This window comes from Haliotis rubra, unplaced genomic scaffold (genome assembly GCF_003918875.1).
Source record: "Haliotis rubra isolate DU_JTF1 unplaced genomic scaffold, ASM391887v1 Scf1251, whole genome shotgun sequence".
Classification (NCBI taxonomy): Eukaryota; Metazoa; Mollusca; class Gastropoda; order Lepetellida; family Haliotidae; genus Haliotis; species Haliotis rubra.
Genome location: NW_025765172.1, coordinates 162,055 through 173,795, shown reverse-complemented (window position 1 = coordinate 173,795; position 11,741 = coordinate 162,055).

The following is an 11,741-nucleotide window of genomic DNA, read 5'->3' as shown; positions in this document are numbered from 1 at the left end:
CTTCAATCTGATTGCCATTGTCAGCATCGTCCTTGAAGACATGTGGTACAGGAACATGAAGCATTTGTGCTGTTGCAATTGTGTTCAGAGCAGCATCCACAAGTAGGTGAGCCCTGACAGCTCGTGTGACTGCCTTTCCAGACAGCATTTGTTCAGCACTGCCCTCTGCGTAAACTTGAACTATGGCCTCTTTCAATCCAGATACAGCCATTAGACTGCCAATTGATCCTAGGAAACTCATTTGAGTATGGAAACCCCCTAACATGAGGACAATTTGGTGAAGAGAACTCTGTGTCGGTTGTGACTCGATAACCATGTATGCTATCCACCAAAGCTGCTGGTCAAAGGTTATGACTGGTGTAGCACAATATCTGCCCGAATGTTCAGCAACATACTCCAACGTTGAGCGGACACAGGTTGGGTCTGATGGTGTCAGGTCTATCATAGGGAGACAGATATCCGAGCTTTTTCCAGGATGTGATAGGTCCTTGTGAAGCATCTGCATGTATCCAGACCACATTGGCTGAGATTGAGGCTGATGAAATGCTACTGTCCACATGATATCAAGGCAATCATTATGAATAAAATGATGATGAACATCCACCTTTGATATGAGATTTTGGACAAGATTTCTCTGGGGTCAACTTGGTTTACCAAGTTTACTTTTAATCAAATGTCTTATATCTTCAAAGCACATCTAGCCGTGGGACTTTCTGCGAGAACTCTTGATAGCTGGAGTGAATGTTGCCATTAGCCCCATCACATGAATGGACCCATATCCATCAAGAGTTCTTGATGCATGGTCTACATTATCTGCCTGGTACTGTAGAAATGAAGTTGAATCGTCTTCAGGTACATCTACACCTTGCACAACAGCAGCATTTGTTCTGTACTTGTTTGCCTCAGAGTATGAAGCGCAGAAACCAAGTTTGCTGATCATGTCTACTAGATCACGATGACCATATTTGTGCTCCAAGGTAACACTAAGTCCTACTTGAAGGGGTGGAAGAAACGATCTTGGGCATGTTGATTGCATAATTGATTGACCTATTGAAGCCACACGAAGTTTTGCATTTTTGCTCTTAATAATGCTACTCAACAACAATTGAAGAGAATGTGGAAGATAAGCCAAATTTCTTTCAACAGAAGACATGTCTTCTGATGTAGGGTATTCATCATCATGACGCATGGATTTGATATCTGCTCTTATGAACTTCCCAACACTTTCAATAAGTTTGTCCATGTCTGAGACATCATTTATTTTCGAGGCTCTGACTTCTGCTTCTTGTACTATAGATTTCAAATTGGATGTCAGAGTTACAATGTTAGGAAGTTGCCGTATGGTGGTTATTGAAACTTTGCACCATAGTGCTTTTCAAGCTCTCGCTTAAGTTGCTTTGGTGTGTAAACGTCTTCCTCTGACAGACCACTCTCTCAGCATAATTTGGTGAAGGTCTTGAAGTGTGATAGTCTCATCATCGTTTTCCTCCAGATAGTCAATCGCATATTTCAGGCTATTAGCTTTGGATATGCTTTGTGGTCGACCAACCTTTCTTCTCTTGTTGGAAGAATGCTTGTCATCTAAAGTATATTTTGGAGGGAACTTGCCTGCCATGAACAGTTCCTTGCAAGTGTGGTGATAGAGAGCTTCCTCGGCTGGAAGATCATTCACTGTGGACAGACGAGATTGAACCTCTAAAGCCCATTCATCATTCCTGGTGTGGCACTGAGTAATAGCATTCTCTTGGAAACCCAAAGTAAGGACATGACTGTATCTGTAACATGCTTTGGTTGGCTTTTTCTGGGCAACACTTACATCAACAAAAAACCCACAAAACAAGCAGTGACTTTTGAAATTAAATATATCTTTGTTCGTCGATCTCAGATGTGCTTTGAGTATGTGAGATGAGTCACGTTTTTTGGCACATTTAATTAATTTAGGGTTTGTGTGCTTGCTCCTGCATGATTTGTGAGCAAAAGCATGTTTGCTACTATCAAAAGCCAAGTCGGGAATGTCCAAGCCTCTCTCTTTGTTTGCCCTGTTAATGCCTAAACAGCCTTTCTCTGTCAATTTAACAAAGTCCCCATGCTGCTCAAAGTCGACAACTCCTTTGCAGATGACACAATTCATGACACTTCAACCTGAAAACAAAAAGAATAAACTTTTCTATTCTAGTGCCTTTAGAAATAAGCAATTGATAATGTTTTAACTCATGGTTCGTTTGAGGTATCACAGTTATAAGGGAAATAAGGTTAGTTGTTAGGGAAATAGCATCTTTGTCAAAAAGTTTGAATGGGGGGAAGTATGAATTAAATGCATATATTCAAGAAAATCAGAGATGTTTTTTGAAGATTGATGGTGTATAGTTATTCTATGAGATGGGACAAATAAAAAACAAAGATTTACATACCTTTCAAGTGGAAAATCCAGACAATTTGTAAGAAAATTATGCCTTTGAAAAAGCGTCTGCTTCAACCAAAATGGCCGTTCTGATACTACTTGACACAAAACTAATAGTATTTATGATTTTATTGACAGTCACCAACTGATTTTTATAAAAGGTTTAATATTAAATTGTTTGGCTGATAGTAAACAAAGATAAATGTCATTAAAGCAAATAATACTTTTTAAAGGTCTTCTATAGGAGATAGGAAAGACAAGTCTATAGTGTATGACAATTGTGCAATTAATGACAATTTTCACATGAATAAAAATAGAATTTAGGTCTAATTTAAAAGGTTAATGTAAGTTTAATTTATCATTAAAAGGATAAAAAGACCAAAAATGTAACTTCATTGTAATATCAGATTTTGCCATTTTTATTCAACACCAACTTCGGCAGTCATCTTGTTTTTAAGCAGAAGTTTCATATTTATTGCAAAAATAAGACAAAGGGGGCATCCTAGAGCAAATCTGGTGTTATAAATGGATTCTCTGACCTGAAAAACATGGGTTTACATAATTCTCTTGTTGGTATAGGTCAAATGGTTATGAAGATACAACATTTTGGGGGTTTTCGGAGCCTGAATGGCGGCCATCTTGGATTTCGGCAAATCTAGGTCATTAGCACCACTCAGATTGTGGTAGATTTTTAATCCTGACTTGTAGACATAATTTCCTACCAAATTCAGTTGAAAAACAAAATAAAGCAATTTTGTCCAACCTCTTCATTTTATTTACTGGACTAATACCTCCCTCAATCGCACCTTGCAGAATTTTCATGAAAAAGTCCCAGAAATCTTAGAAGGAACCGATTACGTGGACGATAGCATATGTTTTTCTACATTCTAACTGTCTTGATTTACGAACTGAGAATGTGATATTGCAACCACAGAAATACCTACCCATGTTTTATGAAAAAAATGAAATACGAAAAAATACATGAATAAATTTGAATCTAGATTTAGTGACTTAATTATGGAACTTAAAATAACAAATATAAACAGTATTTCCTTATGATATAACACCCAAATGTATGATTTGCCAATGGTTGTCAATGAGACACTGTTTAATACGCAGCTGTTAGTGGTGGGGGTCGGGGGGTGGTTGTAAAATCCTAAATATATCCGAGAATAAAATACAATGAAATAATGGCTACAGAAGTGTTGTAAAGAATGCATGGCAGGGAAATACGTGTATTAAATAATATTTCAAGAGAGTAGTTATTAAATACGTATTCACAGTATATTAATTATTTAACCCATTTGCGTTGATAAATATTTTTCTTAAAGTGATATTCTTTTGAAACATAATTTTTTAATGCCTCATCATGTGTATATCCCTATTTGATGACTACTTGTATATATTTAAATTGCATAATCAAATTTAGATTTATGGATGAGAAAGAAACTTGATTTTGCACGTTAACTTGTATCTACTTGTAGATTACTTTAATGATAAACTAAGACAAAATCACTCCATGACCGAAAAGAGATATCTGTATGTTGAGCTCTGCAACTGGGCATGACAGACTGTACGGCAACGGCATATGCCAAGGGAAACCACTCCCATCTTGCGTATAAAGTATAATTATCTGCTCTTGAGTTAATGAAAAGGTCACGGCCATTATTAATCGCACGCGGACACCATTCACTATTATCCTTTCCTTGATTATCAAGAAGGTATGTTGTTTCACACTTATTCCAACATTGAATCGGGTGGGAATAGTAATTTGTGATATCGACTCGATAGTTATGTGTTTACAGTAAATAACAATGTATCCGACGTTAAATCAGTTGTGCATTCTCCGTGTTGTTGAAGTGTCGAGGCATAGGCGCTTGACTCCGATATGTTTATAAGTATGACCTATATATATAAGATACCTTATATATATAGGTCATACTTATAAACATATCGGAGTCAAGCGCATATAGGTCATACTTATACACATATCGGAGTCAAGCGCCTATGTGTCGAGGCGAACCACACAGTTTTATGCAATATAAATGCAATCTCCAAACGTAAAGCTGATTATTTGGGTGAAACAGACACTTATTTGAATGTCATTTCTAAAGTGACTAAAATGATCTTAGCTCCTTACAATTGGTCCGGACCAATTGTAAGTTTCAATTGTAAATTACAATAATCTTAGCCTACAATTGCTTTGTGCAAGTAGATGGCGATCGTAACCGAAGCCTAAGATCGCGATCTTAAGGATTTACAATAATTGTAGCGCTAAGATCGTTCTGTGCAAGTGGGCACCTTAGCGCTAAGATCGCTTTGTACAACGGGTGCCGTTGTACAAAGCGATCTTAGCGCTAAGGTGACCGTAACTCCCATACTTTAACATAGACTTAAGGTAGCCTTAGTGCTAAGGTTGTTTTGTACAACGGCACACAGGACTTTAGTGAGGATGATATACTTGAATATATAGAAACAGACACGTCAAATTGGAAATTCCTAGTAGATCAATTTAACCTCGCAAGATTCTCCGTCGACAAGACTGTTAATTCATTTGGACGAGCTTTGGTAGAATTATGTGCTGTTTTGAATATCTATATCATGAATGGGAGATGCGGAGCAGACAAAAATATTGGAGATTTTACATTTCTTGGGTCAATGGGGGCCAGCGTAATTCATTATATTATTGCATCATCATGTCTGTTCTCGTCTTGTACTGACTTCAATATACAGTCTCGCACCTCCCAGTCACGATGAAATTGGTTACAACACACAAGCGGGAATATGATGTAATAAAAGAAGATTTGAATCATAGTTATAAGTTTGTTTGGAATGAAGAAATATCGGATGAGTTTATACAAAATATGTTCTCAGATAGTGTGCAGGACTTACTCGATAAATGTTTAGATACAGCCTTTAGTGATATCAATCAGAGTATAGAATATATTACAGATATATCGACACATAGTTATTATAGCAAGAACAGCCCATGGTTTGATAGTGAATGTAGGCGTTTGAAAGCCGAGCGCTGCCGGAAATTAAATCAGTTCAGAATTTATAAAGACAAACAGCACTTAGATTAGTACCATTTAGTTAGAAACCTATATAACGCTAAGTGTAAGCAGAAAAGAACAGAGTACTATAAAGATAAAACAGATAAAACTAGAAAACCATATCAATTCCAAAGAGTTTTGGTCAATCCTTAAGGGCTTGAATGGTAAACAGTCTACTAAACATGTTATCAGTACCCGTGAGTGGTTTGAACATTTTAAATAATTATTTACATCAACTTGCAATGATGTAACTGTTCTGAAATTTTATGGAAGCTGTGTACCAGAGGACTATCGACAGTATTGTTTACCTGTATGTTTGCATTCACCCATAATTTTGCATTTATTATTATTAGGAAATCACTGAGTATGGTGATATTGTATGAAATCAGTTTTATAGCTGAGATATGTATCTTTCTATTTCCCAGAGAGATCACTTCATGAAACATATATTATTGTAGATACTGTTTAAACAGGTGTTCTGAAACATAAGAAATCTGAATATTATTATGATTACTGAGCTTTAAGTTGTATACACTGTTTGTGTATCATGGGTTTATAGTGTTTTATAGTGTTTATAGAGGTGTAAACTAGTACAGATTTGCTTGGTGGCACTCTTCAGGTAGGAAATTATATTATGCAAAAGAATATTCACAATATATTTAATGACTACTATTTCATTTATAATAGCAACTTGTGGAGTATTGCATTTATCTTTTCAAATATCTTCACATGCACGCTCTGGAAGATTCCATTTTCGAAGATGATATTGCGTAGGCAATTTGCTGTATGTAAGCAGTGTTTGTAATGGAAAGGACTGTTTAATACTTAATAGATTTATTCACGGTTCTTTAAATAATTACTTTGTACACAAAATTCTGTGTTTGAGGATAGTTTCCGAATTTGAGTAACTTTTGGAAGAGTCCATGTGTATATTAGGGTATATGCCTTATCAGTTGGTACTTAGGCACGTTGAAGTGGTTTATCATTATGTTAATATTATAATACTTATTTGCTCATATCATTTAGAGCATAGTTGGTCTGAAGTATATTATTTATATTATGTGGAGAGTATAATTCCTGTTCCCACGTGGGAGAGTCCAATGTTGAATTTGAGATTTAGTATAAATCTTGGGTTTCAGAGATGTTTACATTTGTATTCATTGGTGTATGTATTTACTATGAAAACATGAAAGTATGTATTTATTTTCTGTATTTCATTCTTGCAGAATATACCTTGAGCTACATTAAAAGGATATTGGAAGACTCCACATTTAGTCATTGTTCATTCAAAACAGTAACAGAGGATGTAAGTGCTTGCAAGGAGAGTACTAATGTAAGTATATGCACACCAACTGACTTTGACCTATTGACTACCGATATTCTAGATCCACCTATTACCAGACAAGAAATTATAGATAGTATAAGACACTTAAAGGTAAACAAAGCAGCGGGTGTTGATGATATATTACCTGAATTTATTAAATATTCTGAAGTTATCTTATTTCCTTACTTGGAGTTGATTTTTAATGTTATTTTAGAGAGCGGAAATTTTCCATCGACTTGGACTATTGGAATTATTATCCACATTCATAAGAGCAGGAACATTAATAATGTTGATAATTATAGAGGTATAAATCTGTTAAGTATATTGGGAAAGGTTTTTGTCTTTGTCATCAACAAGAGATTGACTTTTTGGGCAAATACCTTTGATAAAATAGATGAATCCCAAGCCGGCTTTAGGGCAGGATACAGTACTGTAGATAATATATTTATACTTAATTCAATTGTTCAGAAGTGTCTAAATACAAAGGGAAAGAAAATGTATGCTTTGTTTGTCGATTTTAAGAAAGCGTTTGATTCAATACAGAGAGAAAAACTTTGGGGGGTAATGCAAAACATGGTATTAGCCCTAAGATGAATAGATTGCTACAGAAGATATATGATAATGTGAAAGTTTGCATTAGAAATAATCATGAAATATCAGATACTTTCAATTGCAATGTTGGGCTTAAATAAGGCTGTATTCTGAGTCCATTTCTTTTCTCAATGTTCATTAATGAATTTGCTTCGATAATACAACAAAATGGTACTCATGGTATCCAGTTACATCCCTATTTGACACAATTGTTTTTATTGTTGTTTGCCGATGATATGATTCTGTTTGCGACTACTGTTGTTGGATTACAAAGGCATATACATGAGTTGGAACATTATTGCAATGAGGCAGGATTAACTGTTAATTCTGAGAAAACTAGAATAGTCGTTTTCAAAAACGGGGGCAAACTATCTAAAACGGAAAAGTGGTATTATAAAGGAGAGCCGCTCCAAGTCACTCAATCATATAAATACCTTGGAGTCTACTTCACTAATCGTCTTGGCTTTTCAGCACATGCTAAATATTGTTCCACACTAGCCAAAAAGGTACTTATTGGGGTTCTCAAAAGTATTCACAAACTCGTAGATATTGATTATCATTCTTTTTTCAAAATATTTGATACAAAAATCCTTCCTATTCTATTGTATGGTTCAGTGGTATGGGGTTTCAATAATTTTGACGTAATTGAGAAAATACATTTATATACTTGTAAGAATGTTTTAGGAGTGAAAGTAAGTACACCTAATGCCATGGTATATGGAGATTGTGGAAGATTTCCCATACACATTTTTGCTAAAGTTAGAATAATTAAATATTGGATACGTCTGTTATATATGCCATCTGATAGATACCCTACACAGTGTTCTGATATGATGTTAATGTACGATAACAACGGGAAGACTAACTGGGTGACTAACATTCGAGAACTGTTAAATACAATAGGCTTTGGGGAGGTATGGCAAAGGCAAAATGTTGACTTTCATACAAAGTTTGTGAATAATGTTACTCAAAGGCTCAAAGATATATATACACAAGAATGGGTAGGAGCACTGTCATTGTCAAGTAAATGTTTCTAGTATAGAATGTTTAAATCCCATATATACAGAGAGAATTATCTGCTGTCACTAAATATCAAGAAACTTCGAAAGGCTTTTGCTCGGTTTAGGTGTTCCTCACATGACTTGGCAATCGAAACAGGGAGATATCATAAAATAGAGAGGGAAAATAGAATTTGTACATTTTGTGATCTTAATTGTGTAGAAGATGAATATCACTTCCTCTTTATTTGCCCATTATATTGTGAGTTAAGAAAAAAAAAATGTCCCAAGATATTATTCTGTATATCCCGATAGGGTGAAATTTTCTTTGTTAATGAGTACCGATGACAATGTTCTTATCCGTAAGTTATCAACCTTCATCTATCAAGCATTGTCTCTAAGAAATAAACATAATAATCCATAGAATGTATGTACTCATATTGTTATTTGTTACGAAATGGTATGATGTGGTGCGATACGATATGATATGATATGATACGATACATGGTATGATATGACATGATGTAATTTGGGGTGTTTTTGATATGATGTGATACGACAAAGTATGTGTAATGCGATGTTATATGATGTGATACATTTTGATGAGATATGACATATTGTGATTTGACTATTTTTATTCTTTTCTATGATATTGTGTACTATGTTCTTGTATACTATGGGCCCGTGGCCTTCAGTATGAATAAAGATTGATTGAATGTATCATCTTCATCTGGAGCAAGGAATGTATCATCTCGAGCAAGGAATGTATCATCTGTAGCACGGAATGTATCATCTTGAGCAAGGAATGTATCATCTGGAGCAAGGAAGGTATCATCTTCATCTGGAGCAAGGAATGTATCATCTGGAGCAAGAAATGTATCATCTGGAGCAAGGAATGTATCATCTTCATCTGGAGCAAGGAATGTATCATCTGGAGCAAGGAATGTATCATCTGGAGCAAGGAATGTATCATCTCGAGCAGGGAATGTATCATCTTCATCTGGAGCAAGGAATGTATCATCTGGAGCAAGGAATGTATCATCTCGAGCAAAGAATGTATCATCTGAAGCAAGGAATGTATCATCTTCATCTGGAGCAAGGAATGTATCATCTTGAGTAAGGAATGTATCATCTGGAGCAAGGAATGTTTATCTCGAGCAAGGAATATATCATCTGGAGCAAAGAATGTATCATCTTCATCTGGAGCAAGGAATGTATCATTTGGAGCAAGGAATGTATCATCTGGAGCAAGGAATGTATCATCTTCATCTGGAGCAAGGAATGTATGATCTGGAGCACGGAATGTATCATCTTCATCTGGAGCAAGGAATGTATCATCTTGAGCAAGGAATGTATCATCTGGAGCAAGGAATGTATCATCTGGAGCAAGGAATGTATCATCTTCATCTGGAGCAAGGAATGAATCATCTCCAGCCAGGAATGTATGATCTGGAGCAAGGAATGTATCATCTGGAGCAAGGAATGTATCATCTTCATCTGGAGCAAGGAATGTATCATCTCCAGCCAGGAATGTATCATCTGGAGCAAGGAATGTATCATCTCGAGCAAGGAATGTATCATCTGGAGCAAGAAATGTATCATCTGGAGCAAGGAATGTATCATCTGGAGCACGGAATGTATCATCTTCATCTTGAGCAAGGAATGTATCATCTTCATCTGGAGCAAGGAATGTATCATCTGGAGCCAGGAATGTATCATCTGGAGCACGGAATGTATCATCTGGAGCAGGGAATGTATCATCTTCATCTGGAGCAAGGAATGTATCATCTGGAGCACGGAATGTATCATCTTCAACTGGAGCAAGGAATGTATCATCTCGAGCAAGGAATGTATCATTTTCATCTGGAGCAAGGAATGTATCATCTCTGTTTAAAATATTGGTTTAATATCATCCATATCGGTAAGGTTACATGGGTATCGCATATAAGGACACTATTATTCTCACATGGATATGGGTTTGTATGGTTTAATCAATCTGTTAGCTATCTATATCCATTTCTAAATGATTTTCGTAAAGTAGCAGTAAATATGTTCTATCAAGGATGGCAATCCAACTTAGAAAACAGTTCACGTTATTGTCTTTGCAAAACGTTTAAAACTTTATTAGAGCCGGAAAAATATTTATTAGTTTTCACAAATAGTAACCTAAGAAATATATATTAAATACAGACTTGGCTTGTCAAATTTAATGATTAATTATGGACGGAATATATCACTTGAAAGAATACAAAGAATTTGTCCACTATGTAACTCTGCTATAGATGACGAAATACATTTTACCTTTGAATGTCCTTATTATGCAGAAATACCAACTAAATGTACACCAGAACGTTTCTCATCTAAGATGAGTAGAATGGGGTTTGTTTTTATTTTGTCATCGAATGATGCCGATGTAATATTTAAATTATCTCTTTTTGTAAAAGATGGAATAGACCTAAGAAATAACTTGTTGAATGGGATTTCAGATTTACCTTACTCTAAAAAGTCCTCCTGATTACCACCAATTGTTAATTGAATGTTATATTTTTAATTTTTCCGCTGTATCTACTAATCGGTATATTTTCAACCAGTGTGTTTACCTAAACTTGTATGTGGGCAGATGGCCTTTGATACAATAAAACACCTTTGACTTTGGCTGGGCGGAAGCGGAAATAATATCGTTCTGTGACTATGATACAGCAGAGACCATATAATAGACAGTTATGTTGTCTCTGGATACAGATTGGGACAAGATATGGAAAACAAAATATTTTGACAACAGACCATTGCTTGGGTCTTTTAATTGTAAATATGATTCAAATAGCTTAACCTACATTTAGATATCCTTCGAATGTACATTTGGTTGAAACTGGAATGTATACATATAAAAGAACGAATGTTTACTTATAATTCAAAAGTATAACAGCACGAGCATCCATTTTGTCTTTTGTCTTCTACCCGTCCTTACATACGCTCAATCACATGTGGGGCGGTGGGGTAGCCTAGTGGTTAAAGCGTTGGCTCGTCACGCCGAAGGTGTAGGTGTAGGTGGCTTGAAACTCGCTTTTACAAAGGCCTATAGGTTCGATCACATTAATATTCGATTTGCAGCTTCTTTTCTTTTAACATGCTCACGTCAAAACTGATTTAAATTCTGATCGCAGATAAAAGAATAAGACAATCAATAGTATGCCAAATTATCGTTACCATGACAACCCTGTGATATTTCACCTTATGTAAGAGAGTAATAAATACGATGGTAGGTAAGGCAGTACTACTGCAGATGATAGTGTATATCGTAAATTTCATTAAGTTGCTGCAGTGCACTTCCTAATCACTGGGTATCTATATAATTATATGTGTGATGGAGGAGA